General features: G+C 44.8%; 1 protein-coding gene across 5 annotated transcripts in view; it reads left to right on the top strand.

Moving 5' to 3' along the window:
• The window catches only part of PITPNC1 (phosphatidylinositol transfer protein cytoplasmic 1), a 268,172-nt gene that overhangs the window by 11,372 nt on the left and 233,120 nt on the right, over positions 1-23,680 (top strand). The window lies entirely within an intron of this gene.

Genomic DNA, 23,680 nt, shown 5'->3' with positions numbered 1-23,680 from the left:
CACCCCAGAGGGGGAGGGCGGCGTTGGGTGGGGCGGTGGACTCCAGGTGGGTTCTTGGGGGGCACCCAGAATCCTGACTGTGGGGGGGGTCGGATGCACCAAAGGGAGTTGGTGCGCCCCTCCCTCCAATTAAGAAAATGAATAAAACAAACCCAAGCGCCGCAAGAGCGTCCTGGTAGCTTGGGGGTCGAGGGGAGGCATCCGGTCCTGTCGTGGGCCCTGGCTCCCCTCCCGCGCTTTGCTGTGTGGCCGAGGTACGGGGGAAGCCTTTGCTCTCGGGATCTCGAGGCCCCGAACCCGCTAGGGGGGAGCACCTCAGAGCCCTACGGGAGTCCTCCTGGGCCCGCACTGCTCGCCCTCGCCGCCACCCTTGGGCGCCGCTCCCGCCACGCCCGCGCATCGAGGCTCCCAGACCTGGCTTCGACCTTTCGCTAACCGCCTGGCTCGGAAACTTTCTGCGTCTCTTGTTTCTTCGGCGGCGGGGAGCGTGGTCTGCGGGCGAGCCGGGAGCGGCGGGGACTGCGGCGCGGCCACAGGAGGGCGCTCCAGCACGTGGGTGCGGGCCCGGCCCGGGTCTGGGTCCTGCAGCTGCAGGGCGGGCGGGGGGCGGGGGCTCGTCCTCCACCCGCTGCTCCGGTTCCATTCTCCAGATCCCCCGAAGCAGCAAGCTCCATCGTTCAGGAAATGATGACTCAGTGAGGATTATTCAGGCCCCGGCTTCCCTTTCTTCCCCCTCGCCTCCCTACCTTTTTGGTGATTTCACAATTGCTTAGCGCCTGTCCAGGGACATCAAGGAAGCATGAAGCCAATCAGGGAAATTTGAAACTCACCAGTGTGTTTTGGTGTGCCACACCAAAGAAACGGGTGAGCCAAACCGTATTTATATTTAATTACAGAGCATTTAATCTATCAGACGCGTTATTTGAGCCACTACCTTGTGGCGCGGGCTTGGTGCTTTGGGAAAGAAAAGGATATTTAACCGGTAAAGTAAGTGGCTGTGCTCCCGAGGGGCAGGCTTCTTCATCTGTCATTTGGAGCAAGTGTTCAGGCAAGACCCCGGTACAGTCCAAGGCAAGATCAAAGTAGCTCCGGGTTGACAAAACACACATCCCAAGAACACTGGCTGCCAAAGAGAGAGGACAGCCCCCACCGGAATGATGCACCGAGCGTTCTTGCCCGGTGGCGTTTGAGAGAACATTGGAGTAGAGTCTTGAAGGATGGAATCCATGTGGACAGGCAGAGTTTGGAGGGTGCATCCGGAAGGTGCAAATCAAGTGGAGGGAGCAGCACACAGCTGTGGGGGTGGGGAGACAAATGAGTGAATCTGGTTAATCAGAGTGTTTCTAGAAAGAGTTGAGATGTTGCCACCGTGGGCAGCTGAAGCTGCAGCAGGTCCGCCTGGAGGTATGAGAGCTTCTTCATCTCTTCCTAATGACTTTATTTATGGAGAGGAGTTTGGAAGCTAGGGACAGTGTTGGTGCTGTGTGAAATAACCCGCAATGCAGGTGATAATTGAAAAAAAATAGCCAGTTCTAGAATCTTCTTACTACCTACAAATTTTTTTTTAAGGTTTGTTTTTGAGAGAGAGAGCGAGTGAGCACAAGCCGCGGGAGGGACAGAGAGAGAGAGAGGGAGACACAGAATCCCAAGCAGGCTCCAGGCTCCCAGCTCTCAGCACAGAGCCTGACGCGGGGCCTGAACCCACAAACTGCAAGGTAATGACCTGAGCTGAAATTGGGCGCTCAACCGACTGAGACACGCAGGCACCCCCATCTTTCTATTCTCTTTATTCTGGTTGGTTTTATTCGCAGGCTTTGGTGAGCGCTCAGGCACGCCTCTTACTGCACTTACTTATTTATTTTTGGTGCTGAAATACCGCTTCAGGGTGAAGTAATCGCATTTGAATGGTGCAGGCGGAGGCCCTTTCTTAATTGGCAAATGAAATCAGGCTCCGCTTAACAATAAAATGTGTAATTATAATTTACCTAATGTATAATTCATTCAGACTAGCGCATGATTCAGTTACTATAAAAGTTGAATTTTGAAGTTAGTCTTCTACTTGGTTGGGGAAGCTGCAGGACAGTGTATAGATCGATAGAGAGTTTCACACCGATAGGATTCAGATTTTTCCAAGCCAGATGATGGATGAGGAAACTAGGCCCAGCTGGTCGGAGGTTAGATCCCTGGAGTCTGACTCAGTCTCTCTTGTGCTGCGTCCTACCGTCCTTAACATTAAAAACTGGGAAGGAATTGAACGGTACCTTCAAAGAAGCCAGTTCCGTCAACCTAGGTAGGCTCTTAGAAGCCTAACTTTTGCTTCAACACTTCCATTTGCTTTGGGCCTGATTCCGTCCACACAGGAATTTGTTCCTAATCAGCAAGGTTAATTAGCGGCGCCCATAGTTTTGAAAATGAGGCAAACGCCCTCAATTTGGAGAGTCAGTGAGAGAACTGAACCAACTCTGTCCATTCTTCTTCCCTGGCCTTGTTATCCCCTTTAACTCCCAGTGGAGGGGAGTGTCAGGGGAACTCGTGTGCTAGGATCCACATTTTTGCAGATTAAGTAAACAGAGTAATAGAGGTTAAGTATTGTGCGCCAGGTCACGCAACTAATTAATTGCCAAGCCACAACCAGAGCCATGGCAAAACCCATTGTTTTTCTTTATGCTGCCCTTTGCCTGTTCCTGGTATTTAATGCGGAAAAAGGAAAAAAAACAAACAAACACTTTTCTTGAAAACCGGTAACATTGCCTCTGTGAACTAAATGAAAAACCAAAGACCTTTTGAATTGTTCTAGAGGGTACTAGATTCTACTATTTCTCTAAACCTTATTTTAACTCATGAAATGTTCCCTAGTTCCAGGAAAGAGGAAAAGCATTGGGAGGTAAAGAAAATAAAGCTGAACTACGGTCTAGATTAGAGTGTTGGTGTTTTGTTTTTTTAGACAATTTCGGATTAAAGGGTTTTAAGATCCTAATTAACATCCCATGCGTTAATTTTATTTCATTATTTTTTTTAATTAAAAAAATGTTAAATGTTTATGTGATTTTGAGAGAGAGAGAGAGAGAGCATGAGTGCGTGAGCGGGGAAGGGGCAGAGAGAGAGGGAGACCCAGAATCCGAAGCAGGCTCCAGGCTCTGAGCTGTCAGCACAGAGCCCGACCTGGGGCTCGAACCCACGAGCTGTGAGACCGTGACCTGAGCCTGACCCTTGACTGACTGAGCCACCCAGGTGCCCCTCATGGGTTAATTTTAATAAAAGACTTCACTGGAATAGTTTCCTCATTTATGTTTAGTGTCGTCTCTGAACTGGATATATATATTCCCCTCCACTGGAAAGTTCTAAACAGGAAAGGTTCCTGAGGGCTGATAGTTGATTTCAAAGAGACAGTTGTCACTGTCTTCCTTTGGAACATTTGGTGATGTAGATTCTTTAATTTTAGAAGGGCTGGTAGAGATCTTCTGTAGTTGAGCCATTTCATTCCGTGGAGAAGACTACGGTTGTAGAAGGTCCATCTCATAGCTAAGGGCAGGGTCTAGGCCAGAACCCGGGTCTTCTGATTTCCGGTGCACAGCTGTTTTACTGTTGGCCAGCGGTTCTCCCACTTTTCCTTCTCTGGGGGCTTCCTCGTTGGAAGGAAATATTATCCCTCAGCCCGTTTACAAAAGCCACTAGAGAGGTCTAAGTAGTCTAGTTGAAGGTGGGTTGAAGACGCTGACCTTCCGTCTACTTAGGGGACATTAAGTCAGCTGACCAGAAGGATGGCCAGGGGCTCCATTTGAGGCTGATTTAGTATAACTCATCTACTGCTTTTCCTTAGATTGTGTATTTATTTGGGGTGGCTTTGGGGTGTGTGGCTCAATGGAGATCATGGCGGAGTTCAAGGCCCTTTCCCTACAAGCTTCTCTTTGCTGCTGCCAGCATCCCAGACTCCACCTTCCTTGGACTCCTTGCAGCGGTCTGAAGATCACCCCTCCCTGACAGGTTCTGGCCCGTAAGATCAGCATCGTCAAGAGCGAATGAAGCACATCCTAATATTATCTAAGGCAGGACCCCTTTTATTTTCATTGCTTGCTCTCGTGTTTTGACAGCTCCTGTTCTGACTGCATTAACGTTAATGGGAGCACTTTAAGGGACTTATTTGTGGTCCTTAGGGATTTGTTGCACAATGAAAGATAGACACCCTCCCCTCCCCTCCAAGAAGAGAAGAAAGAGAAAGAAAGAAAGGAAAGAAAAACAACTTTTTAAATACAGAATATTATTTTGTTCTTTGCCCTGGCCAGGAGCCAGTGCACTTTATCCAGGCTCCCCTGGGTCCCGGGAGAATTTTCTTGCGCACATTTCTGAGAACAGATTTGGGATTGGGGTAGTGCCGGCTCTGGAATGACCTAAATGGAGATTCCAAAATGCCCAATAATGCTCCTTAAATCTGTTCTAAACGATTTTCATGAAATGCATCTGCAAATATTGGAGCACAAATTCTTTAAGGAAAGGCAGTGTAAGTTTAATGCTGGCATTGACACTGTATGTTGTACAAAGCGATACCCTGAATATAAAGAATAAAGGCTCCTTGGGTTAATCTCACCTCTCCCGGGGTTCCTCATAAACATAATTTTGAAAAGGTTTTTAAGAACAAGCACTATTTTGACTCCCCCCCCCCCCCCTCCCGCCCCGGACTCTCAGCCTAGTTGGGAGGGACCAAGGCCAGGGTCATGAGTTTGGTTTCTGAGTGATCATGGTGGCTTCTCTTGCCTGTCCCACAGTCAGAGAACCACGTTCCGCATGCTGCCCAGCTATCTTGCAAAGAAAGGTCCCTTGCTGGTTGGGAGGGGCACCTGGGCGGGTTAATGGATAAGTGCAAACCTTTCACCACTAATGGCACTGACAAGGAGCAGATGTTGACCTCCTGGCTGGTCAGTGAAATTGACTTTCGTGTGCAAAGGACACTGCCATTTCCCCTGTGATTTGGGAGCGAATGTCTGTCACACGAAACAGATGCTGGGGCTTGGAGAAAAAAAAAAAAAGGACATTATTGTTAACAAAACCTTAGTTAAAAGCAGGTGGTAATTAACTTTTGCTTTTCATTACAAAAGGATCGAGTGAGTCCCTAAGGCTCTTGAAAATCTACTTAAAAACCCTGTGTCTGATTAAATGAGTAATACTGATATTCAAAGAAAAGCAAGTCGCCTTCATTTCAGAAAAGCTCTTGTTTCAGGGGAACGGAGAATACTATTTTTTGTAAGCAGTTTTGAGAAAATTAATATATTTTCAACACTCAATCTCATTAAGATCCACCGTGACCTACCCTCCCTCCCCCCCAACTCTTTGCCCCAGAATGGCAATGAGGAAAGTGTGTGTCCAGGGAAAAGCGTTCACAAAGTTCTTTTTCTTCTTCTTTTTTTTTAAATATAAAATTGTGTGCACAGTGACAGGCAGTAAACGTGTTTTTCAGGGGCAGTGATTACTGGAAAAGTACGTCGAGGTTCATTGCTTTAGCCGCCTGAGTGAGGGCGCAGGTGACCTGGTTGTGGTCTGTGTGGGCTTTGGCCTGCTTTCAGTAGCCTGGAGGTTTATACGGTCAAGTAACTTGGGAAACTTCTTTGGAAACTAGCTAACACTTCTGCCCCTGTTTGGAGAAGACGACAGATATAGAAATCAGCTGATTTGTAGCAAGAAGTCAGGAAGGTTTTATATATCTTTTGTAAATTCAGCCCACTGGGAGAGGAAAAGGAGAATTTCAGATTGTAGATTGCCAGCTGCCCGCCCTCCCTGTCGCCTGCTGGCAGGCGGGAATTTTGTGGTATTCCCAAGTGGAGATTTTCTTTTCTTTTCTTTTTTTTTGGTAGTCTATATGGCAGATGAGGCTCTAGTGAGTTACAGATATAAAAACCAGAGGGGCGCCTGGGTGGCTCAGTTGGCTGAGCGTCTGACTCTTGATTTCAGCTCAGGTCATGATCTCACCGCTTGGGAGATCGAGCCCCACCCCCGTTGGGCTCTGTGCTGACAGCGTGGAGCCTGCTTGGGATTCTCTCTCTCTCCCTCTCTCTGTCTACCCCCCCCCCCCCCCCCCCCGCTCCGCTCTCTCTCTCTCTCTCTCTCAAAATGAATAAGTAAACATTAAAAAAAAAATACTTGGAAGTTTACAGCAACCTTGTGGGTTTCTAAGTGGAAGTGTCCCCTCTTTAGAGATGTCTTTTCCTGAGTACTCCATCTAAAATGGCTTTCTCCTATTATTATCTCTGAACTTAATTTGTTTCCTTTCAGAGCATTTATCATAATCTGTGCTTATCTCTTTGTTTCCTCGTATGGCGTTCATTTCCATCATCATCTTTTCAGCATGAAATCCACATGGGAAGATGCTGAACATAGTTTAACTTACTTTTCTTTCATACTAAGTCTTTGACACCCAGTGTGTATTTTCTGTTTGCGGCACGTGTCAGTTCCCACCAGCCGTGGTGGTGGCTGCCATTCGGGACAGGGCGCCTCTAATGCTTAAACCTCTGGTCTGGCACGTAGTAAATGCTTAATGCACGGATGGGAAGAAGCAGGGATAAGGGATCAGGAAAGCTGATCGCATTGTCCTCCTTCACATTGTTTACAATTTTTTCCGCTTAGGTTTTATGCCACCTGACAAGTTTGCAAGCTAGAGATTCTTTTATATTAAGAAAACATCTTCATTGTAAGACTCCTCAGCCATACCCTCCCCCTGAGAAGCTTGAGGCCAGTCTTTCCTGGGAGTTAACGCAGTCATTTTGCTTCCCTCCTAACTTCTGGAGGAGAGTACTCGGTTTCTGTTACTCTGTAACAAATTATCACGAACTCAGTGGCTCAAAACAATACCCATTTATTACTTCAGCCTCTGTAGGCCTGAAGTCTGGGGATGGCGTGGCTGGATTCTCTGTTCAGGGTCTCGCAAAGTTGCGATTAAGGTGTCCGGCAGGCTGCATTTCCTTCAGGAGCTTGGTGTCTCTTCAAAGCTTGTGTGGTTATTGACAGGACTCAGTTCCTCACTGTTGTAGGACCAAGATCCACCCTCCCTGCCCCGCACCCCCCCAGCCCCACCATTTTTTTTTTTTTTTGCCAGCCATCAGCTAGGGGCCAGCTCCTAGAGGCCACCTGCTATTTCCTGTGACCTGGCCTTCTCCACAACTTGGCAGTTTGCCCCTTCAAGAGGGGCAAGCATCTGCTGCGACTCTGAATCTCTCTGATGTGTTATCTCTGACCTTCAGACTTTTTTTCAAAAAGCCTGGCCTGATGAGGTCAGGCCCACCCACATTCAAGGGGGAAGGAATTAACAGATAAACAGGGTGTGCACACCAGGGAGCAGGAATCTTGGGGGGGCCTTTCTGCCTACCACAGGGAGAATAGCTGGATTGACAGCATCTGTTAGAGGAGAGGAGAAGTAGTTATTTCTTGTACCTAACTTGGTGCTCTGGGTGGCACGAAAGTGTTCATATCACAAATGTGGTTTGGACTCTGTATGTCAGGTGCTAGGCCAGGTGCTAGGGATTGAGCAGCACACACAGCAGACGTGGTTCCTGTCTTCCTAAAGCTTCCAGTCTAGAGGCCAGGAGAGAAGTTTTACTGCCATTTTAAAATAGATTATGACAGTGGTTGCATCTGTCATAATCTGTGTAACTAGATTAAGAACCATTGAGTAGGTATATAAAATACATCTCAATAAAACTTTTTTTTTTAGTTTTTCAATTTGTTTTTGAGAGAGAGAGCGAGCGAGAGAGAGACAGAGTGTTAGCAGGGGAGGGGCAGAGAGAGAGTGGGAGACACAGACTCTGAAGGAGGCTCTGGGCCCTGAGCTGTCAGCACAGGGCCCGACTCGGGGCTCGAACTCACAAGACCATGAGACCATGACCTGAGCTGAAGTTGGACGCTTAACCGACTGAGCCACCCAGGCACCCCTCAATTAAACTGGTTTTAAAAACTTTAGGTGGCTATGGATTTTTTTTTTTTTTTTTTCTCAGCAGAATAGACATCTGTGTTTAGAGAGAGAACCACCGACAGAAGGTGCTGAATTTGAATTATCAGTATACTGAAAAGTTGTGGTCCCTGTCCTCAAGGAGATGGCTCTAGTCATCCTGAATTTAGATAGCTTTCCGAAGGAGGTTGTTCCTGTCTGCAGCAGTGTGGGCAGAAAATCTGCCAGATTTGGACCAGAATGACCGCAATTTAGGTCAGAACTTGATACTTAGGGGAAAGAAGCAGTCCAGCTTGAATAGCTGCCTTAAGGCCAACTGTAGGGCTTTGGAGTACTGGGGAACCTTCACTGACCGATTTCACAACCCTCGGGAGTACCTGCCCCCACTTCCCACCCCAAGGGGACAGGCTGGTGGCCCTCATGGGTGGAAGAAACAGTACCTGGGGACCTTTCTGCTATAGCTCTAAGTGCATTTCTCTCCTTTTTTTTTTTTCCCAACTCTTTTCCCCACTTTATTTAGTTTGAGAGAGAGCACACATAAGCAGGAGAGGGGCAGAGAGAAAGAGAGAGAGAGTCTTAAGCAGGCTCTGTGCTCAGCGCAGAGCCCAAGGAGGTGCTCATTCCCATGACTCTGGGATCATGACCTGAGCCCAAATCAAGAGCCTGATGCTTAACCAACTGAGCCACCCAGGAACCCCGCATTTCTCTGCTTTCTATGCACGTTGAATGGGAAGTATATGTGTTAGCCGAATGAATCCTAGAAAACACATTCTGGAGGAGATGGTCCTACATGGGAGTTGAATCTTCTGCCTTACTCATCTCAGACAGATGTCCTGAAGCCTTCCCATCACTGGTTTTATTGCAAAGGAGGCTTACTGACTATTTAAAATCTGTCCCAGGGTGCCTGGCTGGCTCCGTCGGTGGAGCATACGGCTCTTGATCTCAGAGTTGTGAGTTAGAGCCCCATGTTGGGTGTGGAGATTACTTAAAAATAAATCTTAAAATGAAAACAAAAATCTGTCTCAACAATCTCCGTCTGGGATGGCAAGATCGTACCACACTAGGCTGGGCAAATCTCCCGGGATGCCAGACTGCCCCACTGCATAGGACACAAGGTCTTGGCCATTGACTTCACCCATGTCACAGGAAGGAGTCTAGCCCGCCCCCCCCCCCCCCCCCCCCCCCGCCCCGTGACTTTCTGGCAGACTGCCCGAACAGCATTATCCAATGCTGTTTGTTGATACAGAAACACGAAAGCCAGCGCTCACCGAGGGTTTTGACATCAAGTATTAAAGTGACTCATTCTTTCATTTCCCAGCCCTCTGACAAAAGGGGCCCGCTCTTGAAACTCCTTTTCAGACTTTAGTGGAAGTCGACTCATAATCTAAACAAGTACCTAAGTTCTTGATCCAGTTTTTCTAATGACTCTGCATTTCTTCTTTTATGTCTCTCTTTTTGCTCCTTTTAAGTTTCAAGACCTTCTAGATTCTTCTTGTTCCTGAGCAAAGAAAAAAAAAAATCATCCTTTAATTTCTTTGGATTATATCTGACAATCTTTAGGGTGTTGTTTCTTTCCCAGAGTGAATCACCTAGAGAAGTAAGATTGGTCTAACAAATGTAATTTGATGACAGCCTATAATAATGTTGTTTAAGCACCTAATCTAAGCAGCTAATCTCCAAACACCGGTCCCCGCCCCATGTCATCTACACATACACCTCTCCCCCCATTGAAGTCTCATTATATTTGCTGTAGTAAGGCCAGATCCAGGTGTTTCTAAGCACTAATTTGTGTATTTTTACGCCCCAAATAACTAATCTGTGTGTTTATTTAGAAGAAAATTTAAGGGCGCCTGGGTGGCTCAGTCATTGGAGCGTGCAACTCGATCTTGGGGTTGTGAGTTCAAGCCCCACCTTGGGTGTAGAGGTTACTTAAAAATAAAATCTTAAAAAAAAAAGAAAAAAGTTAACCGGGGAATGAGAAGTCCCTATTATTAACTTGGATATAATTAAGTTGTTGAAAACCTCAAATTCCCTGGATCTTATTTGCTGGATTGTTTGTATTCCTCAGAGCGCTCCCATATTGTATAGTTTTTTGTTTTTTTTTAAACTTCTTTTTTTAATGCTTATTTTTGACAGAGAGAGACAGGGACAGAGCATGAGCGGGGGAGGGGTAGAGAGAGGGAGACGCAGAATCCAAAGCAGGCTCCAGGCTCCGAGCTGTCAGCACAGAGCCCGACGTGGGGCTCGGACCCACGAACCGTGAGATCACGACCTGAGCCTAAGTCGGCCGCTTAACCGACTGAGCCACCCAGGCACCCCAATATTTTATAGTTTTAACTCCTGTAGTCAGATTTATTTATTGGTTTGGTTTTTTGTTTTGTGTGTATGTGTGTGTGGTTGGGGGGATTTATTTATTGTCAACATAGCAAAGCTTCACTTATCACTCTGGCAAAAATGTTTCCAACTCGCGTAGACAGTTTACAGAGACAGTGATATCTGCTCATCTGAGCTATCTCCATCTTACAGAAACTGTGGAAGTTCCTTGCCCTGCCTCTCTTGATCACAGCATCCAGAAGCTAGGTACTTACCCTGTGTCACGAGGTCATGGTTGAGTGTAGTCTCGCAGTAACCTTGCTTTTATGTACACGATAAAATAGCATTGTACGCCTCAGCAATGCATCCCACGAAACATGCTTTTTGGAAAGCGTTTTAAAATTTGGTTTCTGTTTTCATAGCTTGGACTGATAGCAGTCACGTCGTACAGGCGAAGGAGAGAGAGAAATTACATGTGTTGAGTGCCTTTCGGTTTTATTTAGTCTTCATAATGGTCCTGTGAGTTAGATGTTATCATCCCACTTTCCAGATGGATCATGGGTACTTGCATGGCTGGTCAGTGGTGGGTCTGTATCCACACCTGGGCTGGTCAGACAGCAGAGCCCAAGCTCTTTGTTCTACCCAGCTCTGCTCTGCCTTCCCTACAATCTGAAAGCTGGAAAGAACGAGGGAAGGTTATCCAGTTCCATCAGACAGAGGCAGACAGGCACACATGCACACACACACACACGAATCTTCAAGATTGGAGAACTTGTTGAGGATTATCAAAGGAAATGTTTGGCGGGGGTGGGGGGGGTGGGGGGGGCGGGTAGATAGTTCTTCCATTCCAGTTAAGCTGAGAGCATGGCCCATAAGTTTTATCTTCCATTGAATGATCCATTTTACCCAAGTATTAAACCAAGTGACAGTCCTCTGTTTAACTTTGAGAAATGAATCATGTTCCTTTGAAAATACCTTTTGTGGTTCATGCTCTAAAAAGAGAACCACCCCTACACTTTTGGAAATTATTCCTTTTAATGGGTGTAAAAGGCTTTGGCTTTCATAGACCTCATCAGCAGAGATGTTCGCTGATGAGCACCAGTGACTTTGTCAAAATTAGTATCAGGAAATAATGATGGGAACAGACAAGTGACACCATGTTTTGGGCACATTTAGTTGAAAACTTAAAAGACTCTTCACAGGCAGGTAGGTAAGCAAATTGGAGGATCTGAAAATGATCAAAATGTACTATTCAAAGTTGTGTATTTACCTCTTCCTGCTGAGTTAGCTGCTCCTTGGAAACTTCTGGCTCCCCTTTACTAGCATTGCCTCCAGATGCGGTTTACAACCCACACTCACAAATTAGTGTTGTTCTTTTAAAGTCACACCTCATGCAGACTAAAATTTTTTAACTTGATCATTATTTTGAAAATGGAGCTGTCACATTTTTTTTTTCTAAATTAAAAATTATCCTCGAGAGACATTTACCATTATCAAAAATGGGTTTTGAAGAAACCCGAACAAACCTGCCCCTACCAAGTTTCACAGTGGCGATTCAGAGACGTTTTGCTCTGTCTGGGCACTGTTGAAATGAACGGGTACGTAATCTAAAATGAACTATTTGAGGGACACCTGGGTGGCTCGGTCGGTTAAGCGTCCGACTTCAGCTCCGGTCATGATCTCACGGATCGTGGGTTCGAGGCCCGCGTCGGGCTCTGTGCTGACAGCTCGGAGCCTGGAGCCTGCTCCGGATTCTGCGTCCCCCCCTCTCTCTTCCCCTTCCCTGCTCACGATCTGTCTCTCTCTCCTTCAAAAATGAATAAACATTTAAAACAGATTTTTAAATGAACTATTTGAAGAGGACCACTCATAGTTGGATGTGTACATTCTGGTCATTTTTTTTTAAATTGTGGTAAGATACATATAACACAAAATTTGCCGTCTTAACCAGTTTTTAAGTGTAGGGTTCAGTGGCATTGAGTACCTTTGTGTCGTTGGGCAACCATCACCACCATCCATCCACTGAACTCTCTGTGTCTTGCAAAACTGAAACTCTATACCCAGGAAAAAAGAAATCTCCACTCCATCTTCCTGCAGCACCTGAGAATCAGCATTCTACTGTCTTTCCATATACATTTACTCTAGGTATCTGCTCAGTTTGTTTAAAAAAATTTTTTTAACGTTTATTTTTGAGAAAGAGAGAGAGCGCGAGGGTGGAGAGAGGCAGAGAGAGAGGGAGACACAGAATCCAAAGCAGGCTCCAGGCCCTGAGCTGTCAGCACAAGCTTGACGCACGGGGCTCCCAACTCGTGAGCTGTGAGATCGTGACCTGAGCCGAAGTAGGATGCTTAACCAACTGAGCCACCCAGGCGCCCCTGTTTGTTTGTTTCTTAAAGTATTGCTTGTATTACTTTATCATTAAACTCATACGCCATTTCCGAAAACATACCTAATAAAAGTTAAATTAATGGGATCTAACGAAATAGAATTTTTTCCCTGAATTTTGCCTTCTTTCAAGGAAGAAATACTACAAAATGGGTTCATATCCATAGTCTGGGTGACATTAATGACTCAGTGACCTCTACCTTTGTAGCAACAGCTGAAGTGGTTGGCAACTTAAATTCAGGGCTACTACTCTATTGTCACGTAACAGAAAAAGGGCATTTTGCTCAGAATCCTTTACTAAGGCAGGAAAAAGTACCAGTGCATTTTGGAAGCATTTCAAAGAAACAGGATTGGCACTGAAAAATGTTCTTCTGTTAAAGCAGAAGACAGAGTATTTGATTAATGATAATGCTTTATTCCTGTTCCAGGTGGAAATAGACATTAATTGGACCCTTTTTCTGAATAAAGAAATACAGTTGACTTTTTTTTTTTTTTTATTTTGTAAATGTTTAATGCAGGAGAAAAAAATAATTTGTCAGTATGATGGCTTATTAAGAAATTAACTTTGGGGGCGCCTGGCTGGCTCCGTTGGTTAAGAGCCTGTGATTCTTGATCTTGGGGTTGTAGGTTGGGGTCCCACCTTGGGGTGGAGACATTACTTAAAAATAAAACCTTTTTTTTTTTTTTTTTAATGTTTGTTTATTATTGAGAGACAGAGAGAGACAGAACATGAGCACGGGAGAGGCTGAGATATGGGGAGACACAGAATCTGAAGCAGGCTCCAAGCTCTGAGCTGTCAGCACAGAGCCTGACAACGGGGTTTGAACCCACAAACCGCGAGATCATGACCTGAGCCGAATTCGGATGCTTAAACTGACTGAGCCACCCAGGCGCCCCTAAAAATAAAACTCTTGAAAAATATAAATTAACTTTGTAATCATTTTCATTCTTGTTAATTCTCTTCATGATGTCTGCACGTAGTTTTCAACTCACTAGCCAACAACTTGGATTTCGTTAGATTGTGTAGGATGATGGTCCTGCCACGCTCAAGGACTTGTTTTACTATACCCAAGCAGGGAGGGGGATGTAATGAGATGTTTGTCCTCAGTTTTCATTCTGTCTCAGAAGCACTTTCCAGTGTGCCTGAGCAGCTTACAGGCATATTCAGCCTCTAATGCACCTGAAATACAAAACCACAGAAAACAACACTCTTGTTAAACTAGTAATTAGCGATTAAACAAAATAGAGAAACAATTTTGGGTGGATGTTTGAGAAAGCTAAATTTGTAACCACCTACTTGTCTTGACAGGTAGTTGGGAAGCTAGGGGTTGTCACTCACTACTTGAGCCTGTGGGCATGTCCTCTGTCTGAAATGTGAGTTTCCTATGGTCACTGCCTCCATTGGAAACATTCCGCTGAGTTTGTCCTCATCCGGAATAACGATGATGCGGTGTTGATGAAGAGCGAATGTGACCCTTGGTATCACCTCACACGGACCTTCATTGGGGAGTATTTTCAGCCTCCGTAAAAGTGACGCGGTGGATAAAGGTGGTTTTCTTCCTACTTAGCAAGTGCTGTGAAAATAGTCCTTTTGCTCAGTGAGACAGGCTTAAAGATGTGAAATGTAGTTATTTAATCCTCCCCTCGCAAAGTGCAAAGAGTTTGATAACTGGAATTGCATTTAATCAGTGGGGTACAGATTGTACCGTGCGTGCTAGAAACCCAAACCCCGTTCTGTTGAAGGCCGTGATGAATGCTCATTTTTTTTTTTTTTTTTATATATTACGTTTTCACTGCTCATAAAGAGGCATCATGTCCAAAATGAAAAAACCTTTAGATTCAGGATTTAATAGCTCACCTCTTGCGGATCGTGGTTCACAGCAACTTGGACACAGCTGAGTGTAATTATGTTTTTCAGCCGTATGACTTATGGTGCTGCGGATAGGGACGCACTTAGAGATTTCTTGCCAAGATCCAGTTGAAAAGGAGCTTGGTGGTTGTTTTTTTTTAAAGAAAAAAAAAAAGTAATTAGGCTATTAGTTGCCCAAATGGAATAATCCCCTTAAGCCTTTTCAAGAAAAACATTTCCAAAAGGGTCAGGTGTGTTTAAAATTAGTCATTATTTACATAGGTGCCTAGCCTTTTATCCATGCTTGCCTAGGAGTTGTTTCTTTTAAACAAGATGTTGGTTGGGGGCACCTGGGTGGCTCAGTTGGTTACAGGTCCGACTTCGGCTCGGGTCATGATCTCACAGTTCGTGGGTTCAAGCCCCCAGTCGGGTTTTGTGCTGACCGCTCAGAGCCTGGAGCCTGCTTCGTATTCTGTGTCTCCTTCTCTCTCTCTGCTCCTCCCCCTCTCATGCTCTGTCTCTCTCTCTTTCAAAAATAAATAAACGTTAAAAAAAAAATGTAAAAAGATGTTGGTTACCATGTGTCAGAAACCACCTTATTTTTTCAAGGGGTTCAGTACTGGTTCTTAGAGCAAAAGCAGCCATCTTCTGGGTGCTGGGCATCCCAGAAGCTATATTGGAGATTGATCTATTTTTCATCAGCAGAATGGCTCCTTTTAGGGTTCTGGCCTTCAGGCAGCCTTTTCCTTGCACCTGGAGAAGGAACTGCCCAAGGGCCTTACCGGCCTCTGTTTTTGAGGAAAGTTGAGAACAAAGTGAAAAGAGGCCAGGAGTCGGGGGAGGGAAGTGGTGGCCAGGGCTAATGGACTGTGGTTTGGGGCTGGAGTCCAGGCCTGTATTGCTGACCCCTGGGCTCAGGATCCTCCCCTGGATGGAGCCTGCTCGCCCTGAAGCGGACTCCACATCTGGGGGTGGTTGCCACCACCCCCAGATCCCCCCTCTGGCTCACCTTTTGGGTGTGTCTCATCTTTAAGCTGGATGATCCGCTTTCTTTCTGCTTTTGTTGGATCTTTTTGAATTGCAAATCAGCCACACCTTACAATGTTCACGTTTTAAGTCCTGGAAATTTGCTCCACCTCGCATGCACACCGAGTTAGCATCCCTGAAAAAAGGCATAATTACTTTCAAACAGATTTTCCTTTCATTTTTCTCCACCCTTTCCTTTAATTAAGCACCTTTGCGTTTTATCTCCTTGAATCCAAAGCACGTATGTTGCTCTATGTTCTGGGTTGCTGCTTTAGGGCAGTGCAGTATATCGAGGAGTAGGAACAAGAATGTAGAACACGTTGAGTCCTTCCTGGGTGATAGTCATGAGTTGATTTAGGAAGACTCGGAATTTCCTGTGCCTCCGTTTCCCCTACTGGTAAATGCCTCTCTGTTTTACTTCCATCAGGGGCTGATCATAGGAGATAGGGAACTTCCTTGGCAAATGTTAAGTACTGATGATTGTCCATCAGTGGGTGCCGCGTGAGTTCCTGGTGATGCAGTCCCTGGGCTATGCAGGAAATGATATTGTCTCACATTTTAAATACCTTAATATTAGGGGACCATACAGTGCAATAGACATTTTGGAGCCTACTTTCCAAATGGTCCATGGGAAGGAAACCTAAGGTATCCATGGGATCTGAGTTTGCCCAGTGGAAATGTTATGTCATAGTAACACATGTTTAAGGATTAGTTTATTTCCAAGCATGCGGGGGCTATAAATTGCTTCTTAAAATTTTACTCTCCAGCACCGTGATGTTTATGTTGCTATGGTGTCAGGATTGACACTCTTGCTTGAGTGTCAGGATTGTCATTGAAAATAGATAGGCCAAAATAACAGCTTAACAGGTGGTTGTGCTTTGTGATGTTTGTAAAACCATTTTGTGAAGAGGTCCAGTACAAGTAAATCACACAACTGTGCCCTTTACTGCATTTTATATCTTACCCATGCTTGCTTTCTTCTTCTTCTTCTCCTTCTTCTTCTTCTTCTTCTTCTTTAACACATGCCTCCCTTTTTTATTTTATATATAGATTTCCCTTCTCTTTCCAGCGGTGCTATGCCAGTTTCCTGTAGTAACACAAGGTTTCAGCTCATTTTATTTAGTGGTGAATGTCCTTTCCTTATTTGTGTAGCTGGAGCCCTCCTCCTAAAAATAACCCTTCTTTGCTTTGCTTTGTGATTCTTTTTATAGCTGATGCACTCTTTATTTAAATGGAAGACCTCTTTTTAATGTGCCATTTACATACACACACGCATGTATTATATTTCATATCTATAAATACCTATTATGTATATATTTCCTTGAGAGGTGTAATCCTTAGTGAATTTGGTAGTAGTTGTTGTTTCCAATGACCTATCGTTAAGCGTTCACCCGCCGTTAAATGACAATTTTCTTTCTTTTTAGATAAAATCATAGAACCCTACCGTTAAAACCGTTCAGCTTCCTGCCCACTGTAAGAATCTTTCCTATAATGATCTTGCACGGTGATCATCTTGCCTTTTAGCCTAAATACCAGCATGGCATGGTTGCTCACTCTTCTGCGGTATGACCCCAAAAGCCATGATTGTCCTATGATTGTCCACTCATGATTGTCTTTTCATTTGTTTCATTGACGTCTGCCTCCCTGGAACGTTCATGGTCGTCACTCATTTCCCCCTCTATAATGACACAGATACGAGACACTTCCACATGCTGGCTCTTGGAGTATTTAAAGAAAACTCGAATGTCCTTTGGTTTTCTCTTCTGCTGGCTTTAATATCCACAGTTCTGTCAATGACTCACCTTACAAAATGGTTTCCAGATGCCCTCACCCTTCCCGTGGTTCTCCTTTGTCATTGGCGTTTAAAAAATACTGACCACAATGCTCTAGAGCAAGAGTCAGCAAACTTTCTGTAAAGGGCCCGAGGGATACACTATAGACCTGCCATCACATCCCTATCACAACAACTCACCCCTGGCCTGTAACACAAAAAAGCAGGCGAAGGCAGTTCTGTAAATGCATGGGCATGGCTCTGTTCTGATGACATTTTATTTGTTTATGGATACTGAAATTTGAATTTCATATAATGTTCACACTTGACAAGGTATTATTCTAATTCTAATTTAATTCAACCATTGAAAACACAAAACCCATATGTAGCTCAAGGGCCATACAAAAACAGGCATGGGCCGGGTTTGGTCCAAGATCTGGGAGGACCCGGGCTGAAAACAAGGGGAACTGTTACTTCAGCACCTAAGGCTTTGTGGATGCTTTAGCGTTAGCCGTTGCCATTTTCAGAAGCTGCGTTCAACTGCTGTTTGCTGGGGCGCCTGGGTGGCTCAGTCGGTTACGCCTCCAACTTTGGCCCAGGTCCTGATCTCACAGTTCCGTGAGTTCGAGCCCCTCGTTGGGCTCTGTGCTGACGGCTCAGAGCCTGGAGCCTGCTTCAGATTCTGTGTCTCCCTCTCTCTCTGCCCCTCCCCTGCTCACACTCTGTCTCTCTCTCTCTCTCTCTCTCTCTCTCTCTGTCAAAACAAAAACAAAACTGCTGGCTGCTTCTGACAAGGTGATCAGCTCCCTTAAGCCTCCTGGCAAAGCTCAGTCTCTCTACCCGGAGCCTGTAAGATCTACAAAAATGTCACCTTATAGCAACAACGGTCATTACCATAGGACTTTGAAATGTAAATGCGATGGATGCTGTCTGCTGATTTCAAGTTGGACAAAATGTTTTTTGATTCTTGCTTCTGTTATTTACTGTGTTGGTGAATTCTCTTAGCTTAGTGGCAGATGTAATGAGCATGCCTTTCTGTCTTTATCCAAGCCACCAACTTTTCGGTAGCATCCAAATCACAAAATATAGCTCATAATTGCTTACCTCAGTTGCAGAAACCAATAGGCATTTGGGTATAAAAATGAAGCCCTCCATTCTATTTTCATAAGCTTAAGAATGGATTATTCTCTACTTCCTCATTAGTTTTAATTTTTAAAAAATGGTCCTCATTAGATTTTGTGAAACGGTTTTGTGAAACTGTTTAACTAAGATTATAATTTAGCCTTGCGGAGGAGAAAATTTAGTAAATGGTGAAGCCAATTTTTTTTTTAAGTGTATAAACATTTAATTAAAATTATATGTTTGTTTATGTGGGCATTTCCTTAGGAAGGCTTTGCTTTCATAGGGGAAGGGGAAAGCACAGTAGGCCAACATTTGTGGAACATTCAAGTGTACCAGGACCACTGTATTTTTTATTAATATTTATTTATTTTTTGAGAGTCAGAGAGAGACAGAACATGAGCAGGGGAGGTGCAGAGAGAGGGAGACACAGAATCGGAAGCAGGTTCCAGGCTCTGAGCTGTCAGCACAGAGCCCAATGCGGGGCTCGAACCCACGAACTGTGAGATGATGACCCGAGCCGAAGTCAGTCGCCCCACCGACTGAGCCACCCAGGCGCCCCTAAGGACCACTATGTTAATTGTCTCATTTTATCCTTACAAGTCAGTGTCCAAGGTGGATCCTATTATCTTCATTTTACAGATATGGAAATCGAGGCTCACAGGATTTGCTAAAGTCACTCAGAGAGTCAATGGCAGAACTAGATTCAAACCCAGGGGTCTTTGACTACAAATTCCATTTGCTTTCTCCCCCTACACCATTGCTTTCTACAGCCAGAGAAGTTGACATTTGTTCATTAGCAAGTTAATTGCATCAGCATAGACCATTGATCCTAAAATGGATATACTGTATATTCCTGAGGTATTTACTAAAATGGATATATTTTGCAAGGTATGTCTTAGAAACAGTATAAAATGAGAAAATTGACCTCCTTCATAGAAAGAGAGTGATCAAGTTAAAACTATTTGCATTTGCCATTCTTTGGTAAAACTGGGAACATAGATACAATTGTGGATTACCTTAAAGCTATTATAAGTCTTGAGGGAAACCTTGATTGTTTTTAGAAAGCTTCTATATTTATCTAGACTCTATCTTGCAACAAGGCACTTCAAGATGCCATTATATGAATATTCAAAAACTAATAGAGCCTAGATGAGAATGTGTGATAATCTAAAGATATTTAAATCAGGGCTTTAAAAATACATTACTTCAAGTGAAAAGGGAAGTCTCGTAAACAAATTTTTTATAATTCACTATGCATTCTAATTCCACTTCTGAGTCTTTAAAAGCAGATTTATAGAAGGGGGATGAAACAAATTTTCCGAATGAAAATTCGGAGTTCTGAAAATAAAACGTATTTAATATTTTAATTGTCAACAGCTTGCCATTTTTTTCTGTTAAATTTCTGTGTTGAGATATAATTCACGTATCATAATATAGAGATACAATTCACCTATCGTAAAATTCACTTTTAGTTTTTTATTTAAAATGTTTTTTCTAATTATTTTATTTATTATTTATTTTTTAATTTAAAAGTTTTAATGTTTACTTATTTATTTTAAGAGAGAGAGAGAGAGAGAGAGAGAGCACAAACAGGGGAGGGGCAGAAAGAAGGGGAGAGAGAGAATCCCAGCAGGCCCTGCGCTGTCAATGCAGAGTCCGACGCAGGGCTTGAACTCACGAACCGTGAGTCAGACGCTCAACCGACTGAGCCACCCAGGCACCCTTAGAATTCACTCTTATAAATAAGTGTACAGGTCAGTGGTTTTAGTATATTTACAAGGTTGTGCAACCATCACCACTATCTAATTCCAGAACATTGTTTTTCATGTTTATTTATTTATTTTGAGAGAGAGAGAGCATGCACGTGAGGGAGGGGCAGAGAGAGCAGGAGGGAGAGAATCCAAGCAGACTCTGCACTGGGCTCGATCTCACGAACCCTGAAATAATGACCTGAGCTGAAATCAAGAGTCGGATGCTTAACCAACTGAACCACCCATGCGCCCGTAATTCCAGAACATTTTTATTGCCCCCCCAAAAGCCCCTACACCCATTGGCAGTCACTCCCTATTAGCCCTTTTCCCCAGCCCTTGGCAACCAAAGTCTACTTTCTATCTTTATGAATTTGCATAATCTGGACATTTCATATAAATGGAATCATACAATATACGGCCTTCTGTGCCTGGCGTCTTTCCCTTAGCGTAATGTTTTCAGGGTTCATCCATGTTGTAGCATGAATCAGTGCTTCATCCCTTTTTATGGCCGTATTTCCTTAATGACTAATACTGCTGAGCATCTTTTTCACGTACTTAGTGGGCTATTTATAAATCTTGGGAGAAAGTTCGGTTCCCGTTACGGATCTATTTATCGTTGGGTTGAAGAGTGCCTGTATTCTGGATGTTAGACCTTATCAGAGACATAATTCGCAGATTATTTCCCCCCATTGTGGGGGTTGTCTTTTTTAGTTTCTGGATAATGTCCTTTGAAGCACAAGCACTTTAAATTTTGATGAAGTCCAATGTATCTGTTTTCACTTTGGCTCTTTTCGCTCTCTGTGTCCTGTCTAAGAAACCATTCCCTAGTCCAAGGTCACAAAGATTTACACTTAAGGTTTCTTCTAAGAGTTTTATAGTTTCAGTTCTTACATTTAGGTCTTTGGTCCGTTTTGAGTTAATTTTGTGTAACTCAAAACGTGTAAGGTAGTGATCCAAATTCATTCTGTGGCACGTGGCTTTCCATTTGTCCCACCACCATGTGTTGGAAAAGATTGTTTTTCCCCACTGTATTGCAGAACTTCCTCTTTCTCCCTCAACATTTTGATCCTGAGATTGATGCATCTAACTATCATTCATTCATTTTTATGGCTGTGTAGTATACTTAAAAAGTTTTATTTATTTAAGCAGTCTCTTAAAAATTTTTTTAATGTATATTTATGAAAAACAATTTTTTCATGTTTATTTTTGAGAGAGGGAGAGAGAGAGACAGACAGAGCATGAGTGGGGGAGGGGCAGATTGCTAGGGAGACCTAGAATCTGAAGCAGGCTCCAGGCTCTGAGCTGTCAGCACAGAGCCCTACCTATGCGGGGCTTGAACCCACGGACCGTGAGATCGTGACCTGAGCCGAAGTCGGAAGCTTAACCCCGGTGCCCCTAATGTATATTTATTTTTGAGAGAGAAAGACAGAGTGCGAGAGGGAGACACCGAGTCCTAAGCAGGCCTCAGGCTCTGAGCTGTCAGCACAGAGCCCGATGCAGAGCTCAAACCCACCAACCGCAAGATCGTGACCTGAGCTGAAGTTGGACACTTAACTGACTGAGTCACCCAGACGCCCCTATTTATTTAAGCAATCTCTACACCCAACGTGGGGCTGGAACTCATAGCCCCAAGATCAAGAGTCCTGCGCTTTTCTGACTGAACCAGCCAGGCCCCCCTTATGGCTGTAATATCCTCTTATATGAATCTGCCAAAATGTTTTTATCCGCTGTTTGATCCATGCACACTGGGTTGTTCCTAGAGTTTCGCTTTTAGGAACACTGGTGCTGAGAACAGACTTGAAACTATTTCTTACTACCCATGTGTGAGAATGTGTGGGGAATATACCTAGAGGTGTAGAGTTACACACATGTTCTCCAAAGTGATGGTAATATTTATGCTCCTATCAGCTACGTATAAGAGTTACATTTGGGGGCGCCTGGGTGGCTCAGTCGGTTGGGCGGCCGACTTCGGCTCAGGTCATGATCTCGCGGTCCGTGAGTTCGAGCCCCACATCAGGCTCTGTGCTGACAGCTCAGGGCCTGGAGCCTGTTTCAGATTCTGTGTCTCCCTCTCGCTGACCCTCCCCTGTTCATGCTCTGTCTCTCTCTGTCTCAAAAATAAATAAAACGTTAAAAAAAATTAAAAAAAAAAAAAAAAGAGTTACATTTGGGAGAACTCCGTTTTTAAACATTCTGTTTGTTTAGCGTCTGTCTGAAAACAGTCATTACCTAAAGGAAAGTTGTAGTATTTGCAAGTGAAATCTGCCTTTTGGGCTTCTGATATTTTATTAGTAAGAATTATTCTGAACGAGTGAAAGGTCCTTAGCTGGAAAACCTAGTATGCAATCAGTGTCTCTTTAATTTGTGAATATTAGTCTGAGGCTTGAGCAGATCTTTGGCTGGTCGAGGTCCTGAAACTTTCTGCTACTAGTAAATGAGCGTGTGTGTGCTTCATCATGGCCAGCCCACTGTTGCTGTCTTACACAGAGCCTGAAGCAAGTGTGATATAACAGTTGGTGGAACCAGGGTATGGAGGGGTGGGTGGGAGGATGCTTCCCTTTCTTGGCATCCACATGTTTGCACACAGTGGTGATGCTGAGTAAAATTGTGTCCACGATGATGGGAAACATGGCCTATCTTATCTTGTAGTATTGTGTGAAAAGGTTGACTGATGACAGTTTGGGCCAATGGTGCTCAGAACTCGGAAGGAGATGGAAATGCCCTCTGGGGTGGGGACACATCCACTGCTTATGATTAAAGGGAGCTGCGCCAGACCTCCAGTGTGGTCCAGGCAGATGGGTAGCGACAGGCTGGTGGCCGCCAGGAGGTGGCCAGAGGCCTCTGGAGGGCAAGCGGGTGGGGGGCGCGGGCCTCTCGCCCAGCAGCATCAGAGAAGCACGCGGGGAGGTGCTCCAGCTCAGAGTGGGGCTTAGTGACGGGATGCCAGTTACGAAGCAGGAGTGAGGGTGGAGGGAAGGAGGAGGTTGGCAAGACGCTCCGCCCTCCCCAACCTTAGGGGCTCTTCAGTAGGTCATCAGGCCCCGTATTAAAGAAAATGGAACTAGGATGGAAGGAAGCAACTTAGTCTCAGGAATTAGTTGATGTTATGCCTCACGCTATATAGACTGAACATTTATATATGCGCCCCCCTGCACCCCCACCCCCCACCAGATTCATTTGAAACCCAGTCCCCGATGTGATGGTGTTTGTTGCTGGGGCCTCTGAGAGCCCTCAAGAATGGGGTTAGGGTTTTTATCAAAGAGACCCCAGAGTGCCGCCTCGACCCTTCTTCCGTGTGAGGGCACAGAGAGAACATAGCCATTTATGCACCAGGAAGCAGGCCTTCGACCAGACACTGAATGTGCTTGTGCCTTGATCTCGGACTTCTTAGCCCCCAGAACTGTGAGAAATAAACTTGTTTTGCTTATGAGCCACCCAGCGTGTGGTATTTTGTTACATCAGCCCGAATGGACCGAGACAGCTCGTTCCTGGAACCGGCTCACGATAGCAAAGCTAGGTGGGCCCGACCT

This window comes from Panthera leo, chromosome E1, assembly GCF_018350215.1.
Source record: "Panthera leo isolate Ple1 chromosome E1, P.leo_Ple1_pat1.1, whole genome shotgun sequence".
Taxonomy (NCBI): Eukaryota; Metazoa; Chordata; class Mammalia; order Carnivora; family Felidae; genus Panthera; species Panthera leo.
The sequence above is the reverse complement of the archived record's forward strand: the minus strand, read 5'-3'. Positions and strand labels throughout refer to the sequence as shown.